Source organism: Falco biarmicus, chromosome 10, assembly GCF_023638135.1.
Source record: "Falco biarmicus isolate bFalBia1 chromosome 10, bFalBia1.pri, whole genome shotgun sequence".
In the NCBI taxonomy this organism is placed as follows: Eukaryota; Metazoa; Chordata; class Aves; order Falconiformes; family Falconidae; genus Falco; species Falco biarmicus.
In genome coordinates this window covers 19,870,801-19,896,349 of record NC_079297.1, presented here as the reverse complement: position 1 = coordinate 19,896,349, position 25,549 = coordinate 19,870,801, and the positions used below count along the sequence as shown (strand labels likewise).

Below are 25,549 nucleotides of genomic sequence, written 5' to 3'. Positions count from 1 at the left end.
AAAAAAATCTGCTCTGAAGACACTGTGAGGAACTTGGACAGATGAACACTAGACCTCATATCCGCACATCCTACAAATCCCAGAACACACAACTAGCAAAAGCAGAGCAAAATTCGGTAGAATTTAGCTTAAAAGACCAGGTGAATTTCCCAGTCAGAGTTTGTATTATTAGCCAAATTAAGTGGGTTTTTTTCCTGCTAAAAGCAGGCTGGCTCTCGCTGTGTAATCCAAATGTGAGTACTCCCTACAGTTCTCATAGTGTGTACATAGGAGTGGGTGAGTGTATTTACATAAGGCTGAATGTGTAGGTCCTGGTCAGTCTCACAGTCAATTGATACAGATGTACCTCATGATGGGGAGTAGACGAAATTAAGCTATTTTACCACTTGGACAGTGTTAACCGGACGTTATGCCAATTAGTTTTATAAAAAAGAACCAACTTTACACCCACCACTGCTCCTGTGCCATATTCACACACGATGAGGTATGCCTATCTTTTAGAAAGTACTTCCAAGGTAGGTAACCTGAAAGGGAATAAAGGGTAGGAACTGCATCACCCAAGGATCTTCATCATCTTGCTACACTAGGGCAGTTCTTCCCCTTAACTAACATTGCCCGATGAGGGCAGCTTTCCCAGTGCAAACGGGTGGAGCACTCAGGGCAGGGATGGCACCAGTTTGCAAAATAAGCCTTTGGATGGAAGGACCCTGCACTGGGTTCTTGCATACATCCATTTTTTTATGTTCTGTTGAGGAAATACAGCAATGTTTAGAGAAGCCAAGCAGGGAGGCAAAGAGGAACCAGGGCTCTTTTAAAATACTTTGGCCACAAACAAAAGTCCTAAAATGTTTTTTTCTGCACTGTGACCCCTCGGTGCGGAGGGACCAGCAGCCAATTGCGTTATAGCACTGCCGATTACTTATGATTCCCTTCCTGTGAGGACAGGCCCTGATGTGTTGTTTTTTGATAACACTGGCTCCTTTAGAGCAATAAAGCTGGTACAGTTTCCTGCCTAATCGGAGAGCAATTACTGTACCTCAAAAGGGAAAACATTTAGAAGAACCCAGTTTTAGCTCAGAAGTGATAACAGGAACACTTTCTTGCTAAACTGTGATTAGACTTGAGCTCATTCGAGCATCTCCCTTGGCAACACGTGACAAAAAGCAAAGAGAAAATCATAGAATCATAGAATCACTAAGGTTGGAAAAGACCTTTAAGACCATCAAGTCCAACTGTTAACCCAGAACTGCCAAGTCCACCACTAAACCATGCTGCTAAGCACCACATTTACATGTTTTTAAACACTTCCAGGGATGGTGATTCCTCCACTGCCCTTAAAGGAGGAGAGGAGAGGCTGAGGGTTGTTTTTATCTACCATGTTCCTGTATGATCAGGTTGCCCTGCTGCTTGCATAGTTTAGGAACTGGGATTTCATTAGTGCCCATCAGTTGTAAGAGAACATAGAATTTTTCCCCCCCTAGGTCCCTAATCTGAATTTGTTCCAGTTTAGGATTGAACAGCATTTGCTATTACTGATTTCTGATCTGTGATAACTGAGCTAGTGGCCTTGTTCAGCTGTTCACTGATGGCAGATGACCACATCCAGAAGCAGAAGGCTGTACTTCAGTGGTTTGCAGCAGTGGTGTTGCCTTTGCTTACCTGGTAAACCCATTTCTATTTTCAAATTAATTTGCCAAACCTCTATGGGAAGAAAAATCAAAGATTAAAGGATTGAAAAGTTATTCCAGCAGAGTGGTGTAGCCAAAGACAGTATTATCCTATAGTTTTGAAAGAGGACTGGCAAACAGAGTACTGGCGGGGGTGGGGGGCAGGAATAGCCTCTGCTTGGACTCCTGGCATATTTCTGGTGATTTGGTGCTTTCTTTAGGACTCACACACTCAGGCATTTCCACCTAAGGCTGAGGCGTGTGCTTTTGACCTCCTCGCTGGAGAAGTCTCTGGCTACAAAGGGTGTGTGTCTGTGGTGAGAGAAGTGCTATCTTACTGAAGTCCAGCAGGGAAAGGAAATGACTCAATCATCAAAAGGCCCTCCTTCCTCAGGGAACTGTCCTTAATCAGTATTATCCCGTTACAATAATACTATTTCAGAAGGACTGTGAACCAGAGCACTTGCGTAGCCATGTAAACTGCTTCCTGTATTTTCCAAACAAAACAGCATTCAGCAATTAATAGAATTTAGCTATTAGCTCTGCTATGATAAAACAACAGTGGCTGTTGATCCTGCAACCCATCTTTGTGCAATCCTTCTCCCAGGAAGTGTCCTTTTCATTTGGATCTATGTTACCTTCTGCTCCAGGAAAGAATAAACAAGTATAAATAAGATTGCTTGCACTTTGTTTGGCTTAAAGTGTCATAGCTATGAAAATTGTCCTCTTTACCCTTGCAAGAGCTATTGCAAAGCTTCCTCCTGGGATACTCTGATTAGTCATTGCTTTAGTACTAAGCTGGGATACTTTGTGCTGCTTGCCAGGGATCCTGTACAATCTCTACCTTTTGGTGCTTGATAATAGGCAGCTCCAGAAGCTGGCAGCGGAAGCTACAGAATAAAGCAGTGGGTCCTTCAGAGCTTGGGGACCAGGAGTATTACAGAGACTCAGCTCACCATAATTAACTCTGATTAGACACAGCCACAGATGGGCAGCATCTCAGCAACAAATGGACCATTTGTTCTTCTTTGATTGATAGGAGAGAAACCCGTAACATGACAAGAAAATGCCACTTGCAACATGCACAGATGTATGTAAGACTGACTGCCAGGGCAGAGCTTTGACTGGGGGGGTTCAGAAGGAATACATAGGGCTGACCTTTGGGTTTGGGTTTCATTCTAGAGTGGTTTTTTGCCAAATGTAGGAATTAGATGTTGCAAATGCACAAGGATTAGAATAGGAATAGAAGAGAGAGAGAGAACATGGGTCTTTGCTTTTCTTGGAAATGCAGGCTACGAAATTTAGCTTCTTCCTCAGCTAGTTTTTGTTTACTGGCTTGGCGGGAATGATAAAAATGCAAAATCAGTACAGTGGGTTGTCTCATCGCAAGAGATGAAACTAATGGCTTAAATTTATGGCTGATGTATTTTCACTGAAGTCAGTAGATTTACATGACAGAGTCTAACCATATGTTTAGGCCTTTTTATACACAATAAAGTTGAATGATGTTGATGGTACTGTGACAGCTGTGATGTCTTGCTTCAACTCCAAAATGCCTCAAAACTTTCCACCATATAATAATCCAGAGGGAATAAGTGTGTCAACAGTGAAGTTGTGTATTTGATGCTCGAGTCTGTATACTGAATTTGCAAGGATAGCATCACAGAATTTGTTAGAAAAACTTTCCTTTAAGTACTCTGTATAAAAGTAAGGTGTAAGCTGAGCACAAAACCCCCATGTCTGAATTCAAACTGCAAAGTTCAAAAAGAGAGAATGATGGTACCGATGTAACCCACGTGAAACCTGTCTACTAACAAGAAGTGAAATAAATAAATAATTTTCTTAGATATGCTGACTACCAGCAAAGGTGCAGAGCTCCTGCTGATCTACCATACTTTCACTGAACTTTTAGGCATAATTTGATAGAAGTAGAGGGTAAAATTTTTGTCTGCATTGGGTAAGGTCTTATCTTTATGTTGTTTGGGAAAACAACAATGGATTGGGGGGGGGGCATTTGGGACTCTGCTCAAACACCACTGAAATCAAAGCGTTCTTTCCACTGGCTTTGGATTAGAAAATAAACTGATGGGGTGAGGAAGGATTGTCTTTGAAGGACTCAGATGTTAATTCAGCTCTTGGCTGTGCCAGAGGTTCCCAGGGTGATCTTGGGAAGACTGCCTTGTCTGCCTCTGGAAGTTTTCCATTTGTGTAGTCAAATGATGCTGCTTCCTTTCTACCACCTTTTGCCTGGCTTGTCCTTGGAAACTATTTGTGTAGGATCCGTTTCAGACTTGTGTTTCTATAGCATCTATCACACTGGGATCCCAGCTGAGGTAAAATTAGAAAGGACACCAGAGTGAATGGAATAAGTGATTTGGTGGGAAGAATGATAATTATGAAATATTACTTTAAAAATTAGCAGTTCAATTAGCAAAATTTAAAATATTTTGTACTGCACTAGTACCTTGAGTCAGATTGGGCTCACTTTCTGCGCTGGAGTTAAAAAGCAAGAAACATATCAACAAGACAGTATCTTCAATTAATTCTTTCTTAACATTTCATCAAGTTAGAAACGTCCACTACAGGGTTAACAAATTGGAAGTTTTGGCTTAGTTGTTATCACACAAATACTTCTTTATAAACTATTATTCATGTCTTAAGTTGCAGTCTGGGAGGCGAAGAAGGCTGGGATTTCATATTTTGGTGTGAAGCTGAAACATGCAGCGCATCTTTTAGTTTCTAGAGATTTAAGACTAGATTATTCCCCTTAATCTGCTGCTATAATTATGAACAACACTTCTAAAAGTAAAAAAAGGTTATGAATGCAACTCAAGGGAAAAACAGGGTTAAGGTTTATTCAGAGAGAAAATCCATTATATACTCAATGAAACAATAAAGAAACAAGAGCATCAAGAATAGCAGTAGGGTTTTCCAGAATTTATTTTGGTATTTATGTAAAAATGTGCAAACAAAACACCACAGAAAATCCTAGATATGTTGCATTCTTTGACTATACTCCAATTACGTACTGAAAGCCATTTTAAAAAAGTAGGTATACCTAAATTCATAAATCCACCAGCTATTCCACATCAGCTCTTCCTGGCCTGGATTGTAACCAGCATCTCTTGGAACTAGCTCAGGCTTTTGGGAAGGTGAAGGGGGAGCTGATATTCAGCCTAACTAGACTCAAGATATCCCACATACTGTCCCCATCTCAAAGTTGGCACAACCATGGTAAAGCTCCATTGAGCTACTTCATACCAGCACCAGAGTGGTGGTAAGCAGCACAAGACCACCGCCACAAACCAAGCCCTCCTGGTTTAGAATAAAAAGGCATCAGGTTGTGAATTCTCGTATCCATCGAGGTATCCAAAGAATGAATGCCTTGCACCTCCCTCCATCCCATACATTTGATAGGAACAAGCTTGCTCTGCATTACTGGTAGCATTAAATTTGGCATCTCCAGGGCTTGATTCAACAGCAGGATCCAGAAAGGCTTCCTATTTGCTACTGCTGCCACATATTATCCAAAGAATCTAAATCCTTAACCTCCTTCAAACAGCTTTCTGTGAGATGAGTCAGTAATTAACAATAGCAGCACCAGCAAGCCTGGGAAGTTTTTTTCTAACAAGCAGGCACATTTTAAATGAACAGTGATATTTTTGGGGAGCTATTTGAAGAGATTCACTTTCTTCATTAGAATATCAGAAAAAAATTTCTTATTTCTGTGTCTCTCACCATTTCCCTCTACTTAGTTTCACCAGCCTAATTGGGATAGGAGCTTTTTCCCGCTCTGAATTTGCTAGCCATGCATCCCACAGATACATGGTCATTCCTAATAAATCATGAGCAAACAGGATCCAAATGTGCTTAATGTCTATAATCACCCAAGGCAGATTTGCAAATGGAACCTTTGTTTATTATGGCAACTGATCAGGAAAATCTTCTTTCAAGATAATAACGCTAACTAAGAAAGAGCAGGGCACAATAAATCAAAATCTTTGGCAATACAAATGGAAGAAAAAAAATTGGCATGCTTGGATACAAGACAAAGGCCCAGGTGGGTAACTACTGCACCTAACATGATACAAAGCTAGTCTTTCCTGGGAGTAAAGTGATGTTTGGCAAGATAGCAACAGAGTAAAAAGCTAACATTTTTCTAGCTTTAATGGCAAAGAATACAAGGGGTCAGACCCATCATGCCTTTGTTAAACCAAGTACATAGAGACTTTTCTTGTCACAACTAGATCTATCAAAAGAGGAAGAAAACACTGTCAGCAGCCAGTAGTAACAGATTTTTGTCAGGTTCCCCAAAATTATATTGAAAATATCTTTTCTTCAATGCTAGACTTGTCCCTGGCTATTAAACATCTGTTCAATTGTAGAAATACTTGAAAGATTACTTGCTGATAAAACTCAGAATAAAATAAAAGGTTTTCTACTGCAGGCTGATAACGTTTATACACATCTAGTAAAATAGATCACCTTCTGATGGTCTTACAAGACAGCAGGAAAGAGACTCAGGTGAAATTTGTCTATGCTTAAGTGACGCAGCCTATGTTGATTTAGGAAAGCTCCCTTTGAGACTATGACAATGTTTGTTCTAAGCAAAAAACTGGGGAGCTTTCTCTACCTGAGGAAACATCCACATAATCTGGACCATGTTTCAACTCATCCTTTGTTCCCTGAGTTTCTTTATACATCAACACAGCAGTCTGTAGAGGCTTCAGCTGTCAGGTGTATGCCTATTATACCAGACATGCCATAAAAAACGGTCGCAAGCCTAAAACATTTGCAGACAAAAGCCTAGTCTTATGAAGATTCGCATAACATGCAAATATTTGGGCAGAACTCAATAGGGCTGCATAAAATCTCTTGGTTAATTATGTGCCTAAGTGGTTCCAGATCAGGAGCATACGTGATATCTATACCAATAAGCAGAACATCAGTTTTCTCTTACCAAAAGTAGTATTTAAAAGAACTACCAGGGTGGAATATCTAAGAAAGGTAAAATATATACAACTGAAATAAAATCACCTACCCAATTGAAGTGCAGTAACAACTGCATGGAGAGAAAAATATTCAGAAAGGTCACAAACCTGTGACCCACCCTGCTAGTGGAAAAAAAAAAAAATTGCTATGGGAAGAGAAGGGGCTTGTGGTGATGTTCTGGATTAGCACAGAGGGACCAAGAGCCATGTCACTGGGAATATGGGGTGGCCTGCTTGCCTATCAGCCATCTAAAAGTGGCTCCCCTTGAAGGCTGTGGGTACCTGCGAGGGTGTGAGCTCCCAGAAGACAGATGGTTGTTGCTCCTACCAGACCCTAGCTGTGGGAAGCTGAGAAGAAATCAGCTCTAGGTACGGTATTCCCTTGAGGCCCTCCCTTGGAGGGTAAAAGCTTTTGAAGAGGAGTGGTGGGAGGATTAAAAGATATTTCTGGCACATCTCTGACTGATGAAACTGCTAGAAGGCAACCTGGTCTCCTGAAAATGCAGTGACAGCAACCACTAGAAATATGCAATACTGCTGACCCAAACCTACCATCCCCACCAGAGGCCACCCCTTCCCAAAATTCTGTGTGCATAGGGCTGTAGGTCTGAGCTTCCCAAATATGCTGCAAAACTGTCCCGAGTGGACACTCCGTGTGTCGCTGAAGAGCAGCTGAAGGAGCTGATAAAGGTACTTAACAACAGAGCTGGAAACACAAGGTATAAACACAGCTAGTGAAGCTGAGGCAGATGTTGCCGAGTGCTTTTTCTGCAGTGTAATGATAATGAGGAGCCAGCTATCCACCCTCCCATATGTCTTGGCATCTCAAAAAGAGTGAGTGAGGAAGGAGGAAAGGGAAAGGCTGTGTGGTCAGCAGCCAGGGTGAGACCACCACCTCTCACGCATCCTTATCAGCCTCCACAGAGACACAAACACTCCTTTCACAAGGGTGTGTAAAATAGTCTTCAAAGCGATAGCAACGGAACCAACCGAGAAATGGCCTGTAAAAAGAATTAAAAACAAAAACTTTGAGGGTTTTTTTCTGCTTTCTTTTTTCTTGAAAGCAGAACCAGCAGCCCACGGCCCTGCATAATGAAATATCCATGTTAAGCCGGTCACCTCTGAGGATGCCTTTCTCTTATTTTCAGGAAAGGACCCCTGTACACCTTTCCATCAAATGTCACAGTATGTGTCAGATACGTATTGCACATTGACAGCAAAAAAGGGAAGTGTACAAAATGTACTAAGCTCTGAGAAACCCAAATACTTGCTCTGCAAGTTGCTGACCACCTCCACCTCTGTTGCAGTGGGAGCTGCAGGGGCTCAGCAGCTTTACTGAAGGCACACACAGATATAATAAATTAGAGATTGACAGGAGGGAAGGGGTTCTTGGAGCCCTGAAAGCAAAGATATTACGGACAGGGGAAGAGAGGGAGAGAGAGGAGAGGAAAATAAAAACAAAGGAGGTGAAGGAAGCTAGCGGAGACAATAGAAAAGTTAAGGAATGAGATGCTATATATGATTAAGGTAAAAAAATGTAGCTGGAACACAAGGAAAAGACACCACGTGGTTTACTGGCACAGAAATAATTGAGTGCATCTGTTTTTATAATCAAATGTGTTTATAGGAACAATACACAGAAGGACTTTAAAACTCAAATCATAAATACTCAGTGCTAATATTTTTGCCCATAACAGAGATGTGAATAATAATGCAGAGGAGAGGTCACAGTAAAGTCAAAGTCACAGCCCAGTTTGCCCTCTCCATAGCACAAAAGGAGACATTTCATGACATTGAAAGAAAATACACTTTTTTAATGGCCAAAGACTTTATTTTTTACGCAATGAACAGTTAATCTATGTAACTTGTTGTGATGATGTTTAGAACTTGGTATATACTAAGGTTTCATACTGGATCTGACAATACTTGTACAGTATTTTGTACTAATACATGTACAAAAAATGAATGCATTCCCATACACATCAGGAAAAAAAAAAGTCCTATTTTTTTAAACCGTTTGACTACTAACAGATGGGCACTGAAAGGCAAGTGTCCTGGTAGTGGGTTATGTCATTCCATAGTTGCCCCTTAAATTGTTCCTCTTTCCACCCAGACTGTCATTATTCGTGGACTTCAGGGAATGGGGCCACGGGGATGAAACCTGAAAGGCTAGCATAGCATGATCCTTCCATTTTAAAAAAAGTGACTGTACTAGACATCACTTCAAGAATTAACCCATACTTTCTTGTACCATGGTCTCATTGTATCTCACATGTTAGAGAAGATCAGTACCTGCTGAAGACCCCCAAGAAAACCCTGTTAATGGCAATGACTTGGTTACTGAGTTGTATATTAAGCATGAAGTATCAAACACAGCATTGGCACAGTGAACTTCATGTACGAATGACTGAATGACACTTCGCAAAACCAGACTTGTTAACTTGTAAAGCAGTGCTGAATCAGTATTTAGCCCGCATCACAAGAACAACCAGAGCAGTGAACCAGTTAAAACTGAGGAAGGCTGCAGAGCATGTACAAAAATACAAACAGCTGTGGGAGTGAGAGAGACTACCAGGTGACTAGCTGAAGGCAATAGTTGTCCCAATCCTGGCAAAAGGAGATCCTGCTGATCAAAATAATTACAGAGGTGAAAGCTTATTGTCAGTACAGAGAAAAATTCTCATGAAAGCAATAGTCAACAGATCAAAGCTGGTTTTAGAGGGAGTAGTGAGAGAAAAACGGTGTGGCTACAGATCGGGATGAAGTTGCATTAATCAGACATGCAGATTTTTAACAGTTGATGGAGAAAAAAAAGGATGCATGGGGTTTGGAAGTGCTTGTTATTTTCCTTGATGCTATGAAGGCATTTTATTTGGAAGGAGCCATTACAGAAAGCAGGAAAAACGATACACCATTCAGATAAGCACATTGGTAGTACAAATGCTGGGAACTCCTGCCGTGCTATAGGAATTGGCAGAAAATTAAGCAACTGGTTCAAACCAAGTCTGGTATGAAACAAAGGACTATGAATTTGCCAGTGCTTTCATCATGTACTTCAAATGGACATTAGGATAGTAAATGAGTTGAAGCATGTGACAATGGAAGATCTAAATTTCACATTATGCAAATGATACTGCATAATTGTCAGATAAATGAGGTAAAGCTGATTCTCTTTGCTAATTGACAAAATTGCTGCAGTCATCTTGGGTTCTAAAATCAATCGGTAAGAGAAACTGTTTCTGTCTTGGAAAGAATAGGCATTTTTTTATGTATGCCTAGGGAGTTTAATTGGTGCTAAGGAAAAGAAGGAAAAAGTAAAAAGAAAGACACGCTTAGCCAAAAGCTTAAAACATTAAAGCCTATATGTATTAAAAAAGAGCACCAACAGCCTATAGACCAGAAGTGGCCGCATTAAATAAGAGAGATCTGATCACTGCTGGTGTAGGAGTTCCTCCAAAGGTAGTGAGCATGACACAGCATTAAGGATGGCAGAGAAAGCAGCAGCAAAGGATGCCAAATCAAAGTTTGGGGCCGGCTGCAGTGGAAAAATGAACAGTGGACAATGAGGAGGGATCCTGGAGAAGGCACCCAGATAAGAGAATGACAAAGACATTCACGCACACGTGTGGCTAAGGGCTAAACAGATCCCCAGCCCCATGGCTGGACCTTTCTGACAGGAATGGGACTGAAATGGATTCAACAAAGGCATAAGCTCTAGACAAGAATGTTATGCAACTCCAGAGTCTGAAAAAAAAAAAAAAAAAAAGAGCCAGGAAAGAAGACATATTAAAGTCTCTGCCTTGGCCAAATTCCAACTCAATTAATTACAATCTGCCTTTTAAAATTCCCCCCGAAGTTTCAGCTGGATAATATATTCTTACGTGCATGTTATGGGAGGCTGAGAAGTGTCGCAGCCCACTGCTGAGCTACTGTTTGTAGATAGCATGATTTCTGCATGCAATGCTTATGTTAGGTCAGGTCTGTGAAGGCCTTGGGACCCTTGAAAATGAGAAGTGCTTGGTAGACCAAAGATGATGAAACCATAGAAAAACAGCAGCAGTCACTTTGCCATAGAACTCCCTGCTGTGCAATTTTTTAGTAAATGAGCTCATAAAACCTCACTTCTGCCTTCTAGTGGATAAAAGATAGGAGAACGTTGCAGCAGAAAATTAAGAGACACCTACTGAAAAGAAAACAGCTCTGGATTCCTCAACATCCTTATTGAGAAGCCCTGAAAATCAGACTCACGGGAAAATATTGTAATTTTTACTCATAACAATGACTATTACATTCACTTTTCACCCTGACTTCCACTGATTGTAATGGCTCAAAACCCAACTCCTCTCTTTTAGTATGGACCCAATGCTACGTGGAAGGCCAAGGATACTGAAATATTCAATACCAGGCTGATGTTGATTAAAACTGGTCCTGCTGCATCCACTTCTGGTTATACTGCAAAAAACTCTGCCACTAATACAGAGGACAGAAAAAACCACCCTTCCTTTCCTGCCAGAAGACCTCATAAAAAGGTGTTTTTCACACTAGCAGAAGCAACAGTGCATAGGAAATGCAGATTGCCATGCAATTTTTCCTTATATAAGCCATCATTGCTCAGTTGGGTTTCCAAATGAGATCGGTATCTACAGCTGACAGTGATGTTCTACAAATTTTAAAATTAGGCTAATAGCCCAAAAATCAATGAATGCAAATGTAAAGACTCCTCTGAGCTTGATGAACGAGCCCTTAAACCTATACATTTCTGAACACTAGAAATTACAGATGAACCCAATGGTTCCTGGATGAGTGGTGCAAAGGGAAAGATTTGCTGGAATTATTTTCAAACAAAGGCTTTCATTATTTTTTTCCGAAACACATACACTTGTTTTCATGTAGGAGAACAAAAAAAGCAACTTGTTCAATTAGATGTTTCTTCTGTTTCTGGGAAGGAAAAGCCCCTGGTAACCACAGAGGCTAGGACCTGAGGAGCAGCTCTGCCAGAAAGGACATGAGTCACTTGATGGACAGTGAACTGAACATGGGCTTACAGTGTTCCTGGCAGCAAACAATCACAGAATGGTTTGGGCTGGAAGGGACCCCTGGGGGTCACCCAGCCCACCCCCCTGCTGAAGCAGCTCCCCTAGAGCAGGCTACACAGAGCCGCGTCCAGGCGGGTTCCAACGTCTCCAGAGAAGGAGACCCCTTGGCCTCTCTGGGCAGCCTGGCCCAGGGCTCTGCCACCCCCGAGGCAGAGAAGTTCCTCCTCACATGCAGATGGAAGTTGCCGTGTTGCCGTTGGTGCGCGTTGCCCCTCGGCCCGTCGCTGGGCACCGCTGAAAAGAGCCTGGCCCCGTCCTGCTGGCACTCGCCCTTAAGGTGTCTGTAGGCATTGATCAGAGCCCCTCGGTCTTCTCTCCTCCGGGCTGAGCAGCCCCAGCTCTCCAGCCTTTCCTCATCAGGGAGATGCTCCATCCCCTCATCATCTCCACAGCCTCTGCTGGACTCTCTCCAGCAGTTCCCTGTCTCTCTGGAACTGGGAGCCCAGCACTGGGCACAGCACTCCAGACGCAGCCTCACCAGGGCTCCCCCTCACCAGAGAGGGGGAGGATCACCTCCCTTGACTTGCTGGCCACGCTCTTCCTCATGCACAAAGAAGACCAACAGCATCCTGGGCTCTATGAACTGGCGCACAGGTTTCCCAAGCAGTTGTGCTGTGTCCAACCTTGGAGGTTTGGGAGACCGGACTAGAGACCTCCTGAGGTCTCTTCCAACCTGAACTGTTGTCATTCTCTGATTTCAGGTTTTCCTGAGCGTAAAAACTATCTGTAGGCACAGGGTTTCAAGATGTCCTGGTAGAACAAAGACATTTCTGATCCTTACCTATCAGCTCCAAAGGCCTCAGGAGGAAACACGTCTTTTTTTGCAGTCAGTGACAAGTGTTGACGTGACTTTAAATGATGCTAAAGTTTTGCGTTTTGCCCTTCAGCTCAAATCCTCCCCTGCCACTTCGGCTTGTCTTTCTGGGGCTGTGGTGGAACCCAGCCTTAGCTTGGGATCAGGCATTGCAGGTCTGTGGCCAAACCTCACCTCTTATCACATCTTAAGTCCATTAAAACTGCAGCGCCAGGTGAAGGTTAACAACCTCCTGCCGTTTTCCCTTCTGCAGTAAATCACTTACAAATCTTTCTAATGGACCATGAAAACTAAAAGAGGTCCGGTATGTAACAAATATTTGAAGAGGACAAGACCTTAAGAAAAAAAAAAAAAAAAAAGAGTCTGCAGCAATGGTTATGGAGCATAGATTTGCTGTGAAATTGTGAAATCTCTGCAGGCAGTAAAAAAAGGGGCAGCAGAGCTCTTTTTCCAAGACAGTCGACTTGTCCCACCCACTCCCTTCCCTCTTTCCTCTTACAGCTTTCCCCTTTTCCGCAAGAAGACCGCTTGCTACAGAATTGGCTTCTGCCACATCGCCGTTTTTTCCCTCCACATGCAAAGAGAAAGGGAAGGCTGAAAAAATTCTGCTGAACTCTGGTAATTATCTAGACTTGAAGTTGGGTCATTTCAAAGATGGTAAGTGGAGGAGTTTATTTATGGAAATTTGGCTTCTGACACTGATTTTCACATGAAGCATGCATGTTCAGGAGATCCTGAAGGCTTCCCATGAAATGTACATCCAGATGGCATGGTGAGGAATGCCAGGATGCTGGTCTCTAGCCCTGGTGCACCACTGCTGCAGAGCAAGGCGTCAAGTGCTTGAGTCATTGAGTGAGCATCACTGAGGTCTCCTCCACACGCTCCCACTTGCAAAGAACAAAAAGTAAGACCAGTCCCTTGGCCACCTCTACTCTTACCATCTGACAATCATTATTAAAGCTGAGCTTATTCTTTCTATGGCTTCCCATTGCATCAGGTGAGGTGATGTTCTCCCTGCTGTCCTGACTAGAAACTGTCCCTTCTCTGGTTAAATCTGGGGATTTGAGTGTTACAAGTAGGGTTGTGGACCTAAGAGAAAATTATCTTCATCTAATGCTTATGCTGCTAGTCCAGCTTATTTGTCATTGTTTAGGATTAAATATTGGGTTTGGGTGCCAAATTCTAACATGTATTTGTGTTCCCATAAAGTTGCTGGTCTGAGTGAGCAGTGAGGGCTGGAAAAAACTGGGAAATGATGTTTGGGGCCAGAAAAGGTGAAAGGAGTAAGGGTGTTTTCCTAACAGAGGATAAACCACCTGGAGGCCACTCAATAGATTAATGCAGGGAGCTACTGAAGGTGCAGGTTCACAGTTCTTCACTGTCTTTGCTAATGAGACATATTTGGCTTCTTTAGTAAAACGGGCTTTGGAAAGTGCACGTTAAAGAGGAAGGACAATGTGCAGCACCTAGTAGCCACTAGTATGCCACTGAAGGGCTTCATTGATTTTTAAATTTTCTCTAGAGGTCCCAGCAGTAATCCTCAGTAATTTTCAGCTAAAATTCTAATATGATGACAAATTTTACAAACAATGAAAAAGTTTTACCAGTATTGAGTTAATAAAATGTCATTGCTTACTCATCCTCGGAATACGCAATCCCTGTCTTTTCTTAATAAAACTAAACCAAAAAATACACCTTTCAGGACAAACACTTCCAAGACTATTTTTTTCCTAAAGATATCTCTGATGTGCTGTATGCCAACAGGGATGTGTATACCCAATGGCATGCCACCTGCTGAGAATAATTGTGACAGAACACCAAAAATTCAAGGACTGCCTCCATTCCTTATCATACTCTTCTTCACCGGCATGTGCAGGCCAGCAGAACGCAGAACTGACACCCTCTCTGAGACGTGCCCCTGTTCCTCCTTCAAACCGCAGTGACTATCCCGAGCATCTCAGGGCAACCCTGCCTTGGAGTTCAAGAGACGAGTAAAAACCGGATTTTTCAAGCAGCTCTTGAACGCCCTCTAGTGGTTAAAATAGCAAATATTTGTAATGTCACCTTACCACCTTGTCAACACAATTTTAATTAATAAATCACTCACAATGACTCACGCATCTGCGAGTTAAAAAGATTTTTAAATTACGGTTATAATTATGTTCATAATTACTATCATAACTTCTTATTAGGCAGTAGTGTTTTTCACTATGCAAAGTATACAGAGCCAGAATATCATTCCTGTGCATCAAGTAACATTTTTCTTTTTCTTTGGCCCACAACAATTTTCATCCTACACTGTGTTTGCAAAGGTGAGTGGTCACTGAAAATTCATGTTATCCACAAATATGAGGTCACTCCTTACTACATATTTTCCCAGAGATTTCAGGATTCCTTACTTTCTAGACAAGGCATTCAAGTTCCTCATAGAAGCCCTGAATGTATGTTGCAGAAAATGCTAATTTTTCATTTCACAGCAGAAAACGAAGCTGAGAAAGAACTAGGTGACCCAGTTATGGAAATGTGGCAGCTCCAAGACTGAAGGACAGATTAAAGCAAGGAACACGCCACAGACAGTAATGACAAAATGCTTGTGTTGTTTTTGAATAATTAATAGATCACAGGCCTGTGTCCAAGGGAATATTTGCATGAAACACTATTTACATACCTTTTCAAATGTTAATTGCAACCTGTCTTGCAGAAACAAACACACTGCTTCACAGACGTTATTTGAATGTTTTCATTTTTTTGCCTACTCTCTGTTTATTTAAAGACTGTGCCTTCCTGTTTGTCTGCCCTTCTCGTCACTGTTAACTACCTTCATCATCATCATCAGTTTAAACATCAGACTGCTTTTCAAGTAGTCAGAAGCAACGTGGAAAATTGCTCCAGTAACAATCCTACACAAAAATCCTGGGTCATTTATGGTCCTTTGTAAGTATTGTATCCCCAGTATTTATTCCAAATCACACATTTTGCAGATTTAGACGCAATATTCCTTCATCGCAACCGATGCTACACATCTCTTATGGCATAATCCATAATCTGCCAAATAATGGCACTTTTGCAGGCTCTTGAGATCAGGACCAAACTAGCTCCTGCCACAGCACCAAGCACAAGCAGCATCGCTCTAAGTTACATCAGTCTTTGCTGACTTCCTGGCAGCAGTTTGTAGTTTCCAAATACCTGGAATTCAGTGCTCCTCTTTTTCCGGTCTCATCTTCCATCTGCAGCTTCCTCCAGCTCGCTGTTGGACTGGGGCTTTCTCCCTCTCTACCACTTGTCCTACTTACTGCTGCCAGCCTCAGGTCTTGGCTCTTGCCTTCTGCTCTTCAGGTCTAACAAGGCCTCCTGTCCCCAAATGGCATCTGTCACACACGCGGTGATGCAAAACGAAACTCGGTGGGGGCCCTTTGAGGAGCTGATATAAGCCTGCTTCCAAACTTCATGTTTGCAAAGAAAACTTTCTTTTAACCAGCAAATTGCACTCCCTGATAATTTTTTGTGACATTTCCCAGCCTCCACTCTAATGACAATTTCTTGGTTATTAAGTAATTAAAACATGATGTAATTATTTTTACTTTCTAATTAGATAATTGTTCTGTCATTGCAATGATCCAAGTGCAACATGTTATTATTGCAATCCTAGTTACTAATGCCAGTGAATCAAAATGACTTTTTTTTAAAGCCTTAAATCTTGTGTTGGTCCTCAGATAAACTACGTGTGCTACAGCCTCCTCAGGGAAAGCTCTTCCCACAGTTCTTATTTCCTCAGCTGCAGGAGGGTCTCACCCAGGGTGGCCGTGACTCTGATAGCTGCCTGCTGAATAGCTCCACTGCTCTTTGAAGACATTCAGAACCCATTCACCACTGGGGTGCTGGAGAAGAATCCTTGAACTTCATTCCATGACTGCAGAAGTCATCATGCTAACAGTGCCTGGCTATAGCCATGTAAAGGCTATCAGGGACTGCTTCCCAAAGGAAGGAGAGCCAGGAGCCGAGCACGAGGACAGCATAGGGGCGGTGACCCCACTGACCAGAGTGCAATCCCAACGTACCCACATGGGGCCAAGTTGGTGACAATGATGGCTTCCATTGCGAGGCCATCAGACAAGAAGAAGGGACGAGTGAGGGTCTGGCCAGGAGGTCCTGCCATGATCAGCAGGGCACAGTGCTGAGCAGGGGCCTTCTACAACATAGTTGACACTCAGTGGCTTGAAAAAAAAAAACCACCTGTTGAAGTACAGGCAAAAATTAGGAATAAATCTGAATTTATGTAGATGATCACCTGTTTTAAAAGACTTTTATAGCTTGGGGGGTGGGTTGTTTTGTTTGGGAGTTTTTGTTTGTTTGGGGCTTTTTTGAGCAGAAGCATTTGCAATTCCTTAGCAGAATTGTTGAGCTTCCCTGGCATGTATATGGCCTTGAGGCACACATTTACTTACTCCTCTGAGAGAGAGCAGATAGGAAGAAAAGGGGCTGCAGTGCCAGTGGGTCCTCCTAAAGACAGCATGCCTTTGAAAGGTAGCTGTAACACCAACATATTTGGAAATACTTCATGCAACCATTAATTTTTCTTCAGACAGACCTTTAGCATAAGGTCTGTGATTAGTCTTCCTCAGAATAGCCCAGCTGAGCCTCAAATACTGACTGTAGTGTGAGAATTACCAATCCATCTTTGCTCTCCTCTAGAGTGGAGGCTCTCTGCATTCTTTTCATGCAAGTATTCATTTTGAGATGCAATTCTATTCACTGTGAGGAAATGTCACCTATAATATTACTTTATCTTCTAAACAGACAGATAGGTAGACACAGACACAACCGTAGACAGATACATAGATAGACAGAAAAGTATTTATGGTCAATATATTGAAAACTTTAACATATACCTGACTTGCACGGGAAATGTAGCTCTACAGAATCTTTGAAAGATAGAGCATTTGTGCTTAAATATGATACAAAAAGAGTCATAAAATACCCTGTGATTTCCTTTTCTTTCACTTCATGGTTACATTAATAGGATTTAAAGATTTCTCAGTGGAATTGTAATGTACAGCCTGTATCTGTCCTTTGTTAAGTGCAGAGTTTCAAATACTGTTGTTTACAGCAGCTTCCAGTCTTTTATCATGCTTACTAAGCACACTTCTAATTTCCACCCAAGAATATTTTGTACAAAAGGTTTTAAGTATTTCCTGTTCCTTTCTGACTATGCTGTACTGGAAAACAGACATTAGGTTAAGTGTAAATGATATGATAAAGCCTGAGCTAAGCAGGTCAGTATAAACAAGTACACAGGAGCCAGACTGCAAAGAGCCATCTTCTCATCTCAGTGCATGGGGATTTACATATCAGCACTATTTTCAGTTTTCATACTGGGAGAAACTTTGCCATTTGAAAGCTCGTAATAAGAGTTTTTCAGCTGGGAAATGAAATGAAAGCAACAAGTTGATCTGCCCACTTGCAAACTAGGCTGTATACTAAGTCTTCCGAAACTAAGTTAGAGATGCTCTACCTTTATTCATGAAACATCCTAAGTGACTGGGAAATAAAGGAGATGAGTAACAGCCAACACAAATTTGTCAAAACCAATCCATGTCAAACTATTTGATTTCCTTCCACAAAGAATATTGCATGGACAGAGGAAGAGCAGATGACATCTTCTGACTTTAATAAGGCTTCCAATACTTTCTCCTACAACTCATAAGCAACCTAAGAAAACATGACCTAAATAAAAGTACCATCAGGTGGGTGCCAAGTGAGTCTACTTAAAGAATAATCGCCAGTGATTCCCTGTCAAAATGAAAGAGGTATAAAGCAAGGTATCACTGGAATTTGTCCATGTGTCCTTGCTAGTTAATATTTTCATTATGACCTAGACGGCAGAAAAGAGAGTATGAAAGCTGTGAAAAGAAGTCAAATACTTTGGAGACAAAATGTGAAATGAAATGGTCAACAAAAAAAAAGATCAAACTCCTATGTGTTCAAGTCCACTTAGGCAGCAATAAGCAACTTCATAAACTCATACTGGGGGATAATATGTTAGCTAACACTTCTGCAGAAAAAAGATCTGGAGGTGATAATTACAAACTGAACCTCAGTGTACAGTGTGAATTTGATGCAGAAAAAGCAAACATCATATCTAGGTGCATTTATCCTGTGAGACAGATCATGTAACTGTGTCATGATTTCATCATTAATAAGGACTCAGCTGGAGTAATGTATCCTGTTTTAAGCATTACGTTTGAAGGTATATAAAGGCCAATTAGAGATAGCGTTTGAGGAAAACATCAAGAAAGGCAGAGGTCTAATAAACACCTTTATGGAAAGGTTGAAAGAACTGGGGCTGCTTGACCTAGCAAAGAACACTGAAGAAATGCAACTGCATTACCATATTGTCTCAGAAAGATAGCTTCAAAGAGAAAGAAAAACGTGCTATTTGTGTCCAGGACATTTAGAAGTAGCAGCATCAATACTGGAGTAACACAGATTCAGACTACATGCAAGGACCATTTTTCATCAGTAAGAATCATGAAGCATTAAAATAACCTGCCTGGGAGGCTGGCATTAGCAGGCCGTCCTGGGACTAAACTGCATCCTGAGTTTGGCCTGTCCTACATCAGCATTATGCGTTCCTTAAATTAACCAGTCATCCTTCACCTTCAAATTACTTTCAAATTTATTACTCCTTTACCTTTCCTATGTATGTGATATGCAGGAAGATTTTGATGTGCCAGCTGGAGAGCACGAGGTTTGATTAGCAGCCTTCAGGTTCACTTGAAAACCATGTGTTGTGACTATGAATACATAGTGAATATCATTAAACAAAGCACTTTTTCTAATGACTGCATGATCAAATCACCTGAAGAAATGAAAAGTTTAGGCACAAATTTACTGGGGGCTAAGTGGGCAGGTAGTAGCTGGACCTGGCCATTTGACTGTGAAGAGCTATTTGGACTTCTCCATTCATAGATTCATAGAAACAGAGAGAAAAAGTTGGCATCAGATACATCACAAGCCCCATGTTACTCATTCCATCTGCTGTAAAATTTGGCCTCCCGCGGGAGCAACTGGCCCTTGCTGCTCCCTGACAATATTTTTGCCCTCCAACAACTGATTTTTATGATGTCTTTCAGCACTGGATTGAACAGCCTTTCGGTCAGCGCCATTTTATCTCCACAGTTATAGAGAATAGCTTTTTGGAATGAAAAGGATAATATTTTTTTTGAGGTGATTACAAGTTTTGGACAACAACCACTCCAGATGTTCTCCAGAAGCAGATGTCTGAGATATTTAAGACTGTGATAAGCTTGACTTACAGCCTTGTAATACTCTCGTTTAAACTGCTGTGATACAGTAAAGTGGCTGACATGCAAAAAAAAAAAAAAAAACCTGAACAGAAAATTGCTGTTTTAGGAAGATATTTTGGTTGGAGCTGCAGCATTTGTCATAACACTACCCAGTATTTTCCTTAACAGCGGGGAAATAAATACAGAATTACTTAATATAATTTACAAATACAAAAAGATGACTGGAAAAGTAAATTAGAGGGAGGACAGGCACAGAACAGTCTGGATAGCGTGGTATGCTGGGCCCATTCAAAATAGCTAATTCAGGCAAATCTAAAGCCCTAAGGTTCTGAGCTGCTTTTCAGTGGTGAGACTTCTTCATTGGTATGTATGACCAACCTACTCCTTCCTATGGCAGGACTTTGTACATGAAAATGAATGCTTGATCTACTTTGCATACAGTGCATGTAGCAGTGTCCCAGCCTGGTTATTTACTTCTGGAAGCTGAAGACTTTTGTAAACAATTGCTTCATGAAAGGGCCAAAGAACTGTGTGATATCAGTAGAAACAGAAATACATTTTATAATGACTTCCTATCAATGGCTATGTGGGGAAATCTAAGATCTGGTGGCACTTAATCTATTTTTTGCTGTATTGGATTGGAATCATGCTAGTTTTGACTAAACATATCATTGAACCCAAATATCTTTTGAATTCTTTATTGACCTTGCTGCTAACACACCAATGTTTAACATTTGTGATAAAAACTTTCTGATTTCATTTTATTAAGCCAAAAACATATACTGAGCTTTTTTTCAGTCCTTATTCAGAGAGGTTTATTTTGTCTGGGTTTAATTTTGTTATGAAAGTTAGCCAGCCTGTGGGTTTACATAGAATAGGAATCTCTCTTGTCTGAGAAAAGGAATAACTTTCCAAAACTGCCTGATAAGCAGGAGAAACCACAGTTTTTGAAAATTTCAAAGTGGGCCCTTCTTAAGACAGTAAAACTGAGTGAAAGTTCAGATTCTCCCAGGCTCCTGTTCTCAAACATGACTCCTGCTCTGTGTTGGTATTGCTGTAGATACAGTTCTACTGTCCAAAATAAGTTTGTAACCTTAAAGGCAAATAAAGGCTATTGTTGACCCCTCTTCATTACTCCAGTTTAAATGTTGCTGGTTTATAATTTAAAAGTATGTTGCTTGGTTTGTTTTTCTAACCGTAATTCTTGTATACTACATCTGGGAACTGGAAAAAGAGGTTGGTACTTATCTTCTGTGCCCAACCAGTGGAATAGGATCTGCTTTTCAACTTCAGCTGTGGTTATTGCTATCCCTGTTCTTACTGTCATACTCTCAGTGGCTTTTGAAGTCCCATAACATTCAACAAGATCAGTCAGGGAACTAATTGATTAATAGATCTGTGATCATGTGCAAAAAGGGAAATTTTGTTTTGGTCTTACGGATCTTACTTAAAAAAACCATAATACAACAGAGAATAAATGCAAGATATTAATTATGTTATTTCATTATATTATTCAGAATAATTATGAGTATGAACAGGGAGCAGATGCCACAATTAAGGAGAGAACACTACGCGCTGTGGATCAGTTCCTGGTTTGGAGAAGCCAAGAACATATCAACAGGGTGGGAAAGCTGGCGAGGTACAGGACCGGTTGCTGTTTTGGAGAAGCGAGTAACAAGAAGATGGAAGGACACAGGGCTGAGGTACCAGGTTTGGGGAGACAGAAGCATGTCTCCATTTGTGTGCTCTGATTGCCTGTATAGGAGTGGTCAGAACAATGCAGAGCTGCAGGGAGACACAACTTGTCCTTGGAGCTCACAAGGAACTAACATGAGACCACAGATTGCTTGGAGGTAGCTCTTAGGACACTGGGGAAAAGCAAACTTTTTGTTTCTCTCCCTCCACACACCCATTCCCCCCCCCGGACCTTCCTCTCTTCTCTTTTCTCCCTGGAGAAAGAACAGGGCTGGGGACTAGTAGTAATTTCCTATAGGATTTTCCCCAGAGGGAGTGGCAAGGCTTGGCTTGGTCAAAAGTCGCTAAGCAAGAGGGCAGGAGGAAATCTGAAATGGGAAGGGCTGCAAAGGTGTGTCAGGGGTAACAAAAGTGATATAAAGGGGGGTCAGAAAAACCCTGCCTGAGACAACCCTTCACACAGAACATAAACACAACAGGTGAGCCCTGATTACACCAATCAGTTTAAGACTTCTTTCCTCCCTCCATTTTTATTTTTCATGTAACTGGCTGGTTACATATGTTTTAAATACATCTATCTCTGGTTTACAGATGATGTAAGATAATGATGAATGAAAACCCAGAGGAGATCTAGCATGGGAGAGGTTCCTCTGGAACACAAAGAGCAAAGCTAAGTGTCTCCTAAATCTGGATCCGCACATTGCCTGCAGGGAGGTCGAAGCCTCCCTCACCTTCAGCAATTTTGTGGTCTAAAGGTTCGTGTTTGTGGAAGTGATACATATGTTTTTGCTGGGGAGACTTCCCCTCCTCTCTTACCTCTGTGTAGTGGCTTAACAAATGTGACTCCAAAATCAGCAACTCCAGAGATGATCTTCGTTTACACAGCTCACAAACATGAAATACAAAGCCAGCTCCCTACAAGTAAGATTTGATTTGCACCATAATTATGCTGAAGTGGGATTTCAGCCAGCTAGCCAACATCAAAGAAGTCAAAGGTGAAGAGACCCAAATCCAGATTTACAGGGAGATCATACCATGTGTGGTAAGGGGATACTTATCTCTAAGAAATGTAAAGGCTGAGAGCCACATGTTAATTACAGGTTTGTCATGCCCGAAGTTAGGGGGATAAAGCTTACTCACAGATCAGCAGTAGTTCAACACTTCCTTAAAGTAAAGAGTTTGAGGTCTCAACTCCTACTTGATGGTGGGGAATTCTGATGCAGGGCTTTCTCTGTCAGGTGTTGATGATCAATATTGTTGGCACACAAGTACGACGAATTTGTGGTCACTGTTTTGAAAGGAATGGTATGAAAGAGGTAGATGAATATATGACCGCATGACCTGCCTAAAACTATAAGCACATGAAGTATTAAAAGTTATTTTAAGAGCTGAGATCGACTATGCAGTACAGTTTGTTTGTATGGAAGTTATTTTTGAGTTAATTTTGGCAGTACGGAAGTTTTACTTCTAAAGTTGACATAGAATAGAGAATCATGCATGCTTCAGTGATTCCCAGGCTGCTCCAAGAGCCTACCGAAGGGTCTGGAGATCAGGAATGGAGCCTACACAGAGCAATCAGAGCATAGTACTGATGGTGGGTTATGCTATTACAGAACAGTGACCGATATTTTTTGTATAAAGTTGCTGTGTTATAGTAAGAATCTGTTAAATGAATTTAGTAAGCTTACCCCATGCTGAATTACTAGTCTCTCTTTTTTAAGTACAATATGGAAGCCCTCCTTTTGCAGTCCCTGATAATTACTTAATGCTTTGCTTATAATGCTTTGCTTATAGTTACTTACACTTTAGCATATAAATTTAGCAGTAGCCTCAATTCCATCTTTGGCTAACCAAAAAGGCATTGAGTGTAATTATGAAGAGCTTTGATGCAGTAATTGTCATGTAATTATTGCTCATGTAATCTCATGTAATAACTGCTCTCAGGAGCAGTATTTTTAATTTTACTTTTTTTTAGACTATGAACATTTACTAGATAGTGTTATGCTTTCCCATGAAGAAGATCTCATGCTGGTGGACAAAATAAGGGCTTTATTGTGGTCCAACACGTACTCTTAATTTATTGTTACCAATTCTCCCATCAGCTTCTATTTTTCTTTTATTGCAGATTTCTTTTTTTTTAAGCTTTTCAGCAATACAGGTTTTGAATACAAACTGTATTAGGATCCTTTTACTTGGCTGAAAAACTTGCCTAAACTGTTGAGTGCCGAAAGCTTACGCAGAATTGCAATGGCAATGTAAGATAAAGGAGAAATAAATAGGAATGGATGAAACAATTCCACGTTATTTTGAAGAATTACATTCTGTGGTCAAAATGCCTCAATGTGCTTCCCATGTTGATGAAAAAACTGTATTTGACTTGGGGAAAAAAGGTAATTTCAACCTCTGTGTAAGGAGCTTGGAGACGTAAGGGCACAAAAATTAAATCTTGCAAATGGTATCAATAAAATCTTGGTGAATAGTGAAAACAAATGGACTTTCAATATTTGAAGTTATTACTTTTATACTTCATTTATTCAACTGAAACAATTGGGTTGGGTGTTTTATTTCACTTGTCTTGTAACTGATTATGCAAAATGAGTTGATTTGGAAAGCAAACAATCTAATATAAAAAACAAAAGCATTGAGCTGTTACAGAAAATGCAGGCATACATGAAAAGTAGAGGCATAGGAAGTAGTTCCATACAGATGGAATGAAAAAAAAATATCTGACCATTCAAAATTAACTGCTACAGCATGAGGTCAAAGAAAGCAGTTTCTTGGAGGATTATCAACTCTCACTCACTCCAGGGAAGCAAGAATCAGAATGGAAAGAAGGGCAAGGACTACATGACTACATGCAAAGATTTAGTGAGGAAGAGTATTGAGACATCTCTCTCGTGGTGGAGAACCATTAGGTTAGTCCCCTTCTTCAAGAAACGGCACTTCTTGTGTCAATGTAGTCAGTTGTGTGGATCCAATGATTAAACAGATAACGGAAAAAATCGGCCTTAAAAACCAATGGTACAAATATAATCTTAAACTGGTATTACACCACAAATTCAATCTCCAATTTGCAATTACTGGGAACTGAATTTTCAGGGCCTTATATTCCCAAAAATCTTCCATCCATTAATTCCAGAAAGACAACTGAGTAAATACTAAAAACCTTCCTAATGTTATTTAGCTCCCCAGACCACGAAGTATTTAATTTTGGAGTTGCACCTCACTAAAAAGGCATAGCACTCATTCAAAAGTTATCTTTACTTCACAGAAAACCTGATGCTGTATTGGTATCACTTCTTTAATATTGAAGTAATTATTTGTTGTCAGCATGTAACTAAAGGTTCAGCAAGTGCAATCTGGACATGGTGCAGCTCTGGGTCACAGAAATATGTAAAACTAAAGTACCTTACGTAGTATTCAGGGATTGCATATGTAGAGAGATACAGGTACCTCTTAATACAAATCCTAATATGAAAGACAAACGAGGCAGCCGTTTGCAGCGACTGACACGCAGTTATTAAGGCCCAATTACACCTGTGGCACGCCACCTCTCCGGAGCCCTCCCACAGCTTTAGGGACGTGCCTTAAAGGCACGAATAAGCATGAAACACGTTTTGGAGTCACGCTTAATGCCGGCAAGGCACGACGGGCTCCACGCTCAGGCGACAACCCCCCGCACCGCCGCCACACCAGACCCACTGCCTCAGGGAGGCCGCGCTCCTCAGGGGCGGCGCGACGCCGGCGGCTGTTTGGCGGGCGGCCCGGCCCCGCCCAGCGCGAGGCCGTGGGAGGCGCGGCCCCGCCCAGCGCGCGGCAGGCCGGGGGGCAGGCTGCTCCGCCCGCCTATTGTGTCTGGCGCTGAGGCGCCCGCCGCGCGCCTGAAGGACCCCGCCAGCCGGCGCCCCCACGGGAAGCGCCTCCTCCGACTGGGCAGGGCCGGCGGCGCGGAGCGGTGGAGGGCGGGCTCAGGCGTTCT

General features: G+C 41.6%; 1 long non-coding RNA gene across 2 annotated transcripts; it reads right to left on the bottom strand.

The window, feature by feature from the left end:
- LOC130155688 (uncharacterized) lies at positions 1-25,445 on the bottom strand. Of its 2 annotated transcripts, none has more exons than XR_008824195.1 (3): positions 24,979-25,445; positions 22,711-22,858; positions 1-524 (listed from the first exon to the last, which is right to left on the bottom strand). It is a non-coding gene; the product is annotated as an uncharacterized LOC130155688 (long non-coding RNA). The 2 variants fall into 2 exon arrangements; XR_008824194.1 differs by lacking the exon at positions 1-524 and adding an exon at positions 21,813-22,485.
- Between the last annotated feature and the right edge of the window lie 104 nt (positions 25,446-25,549).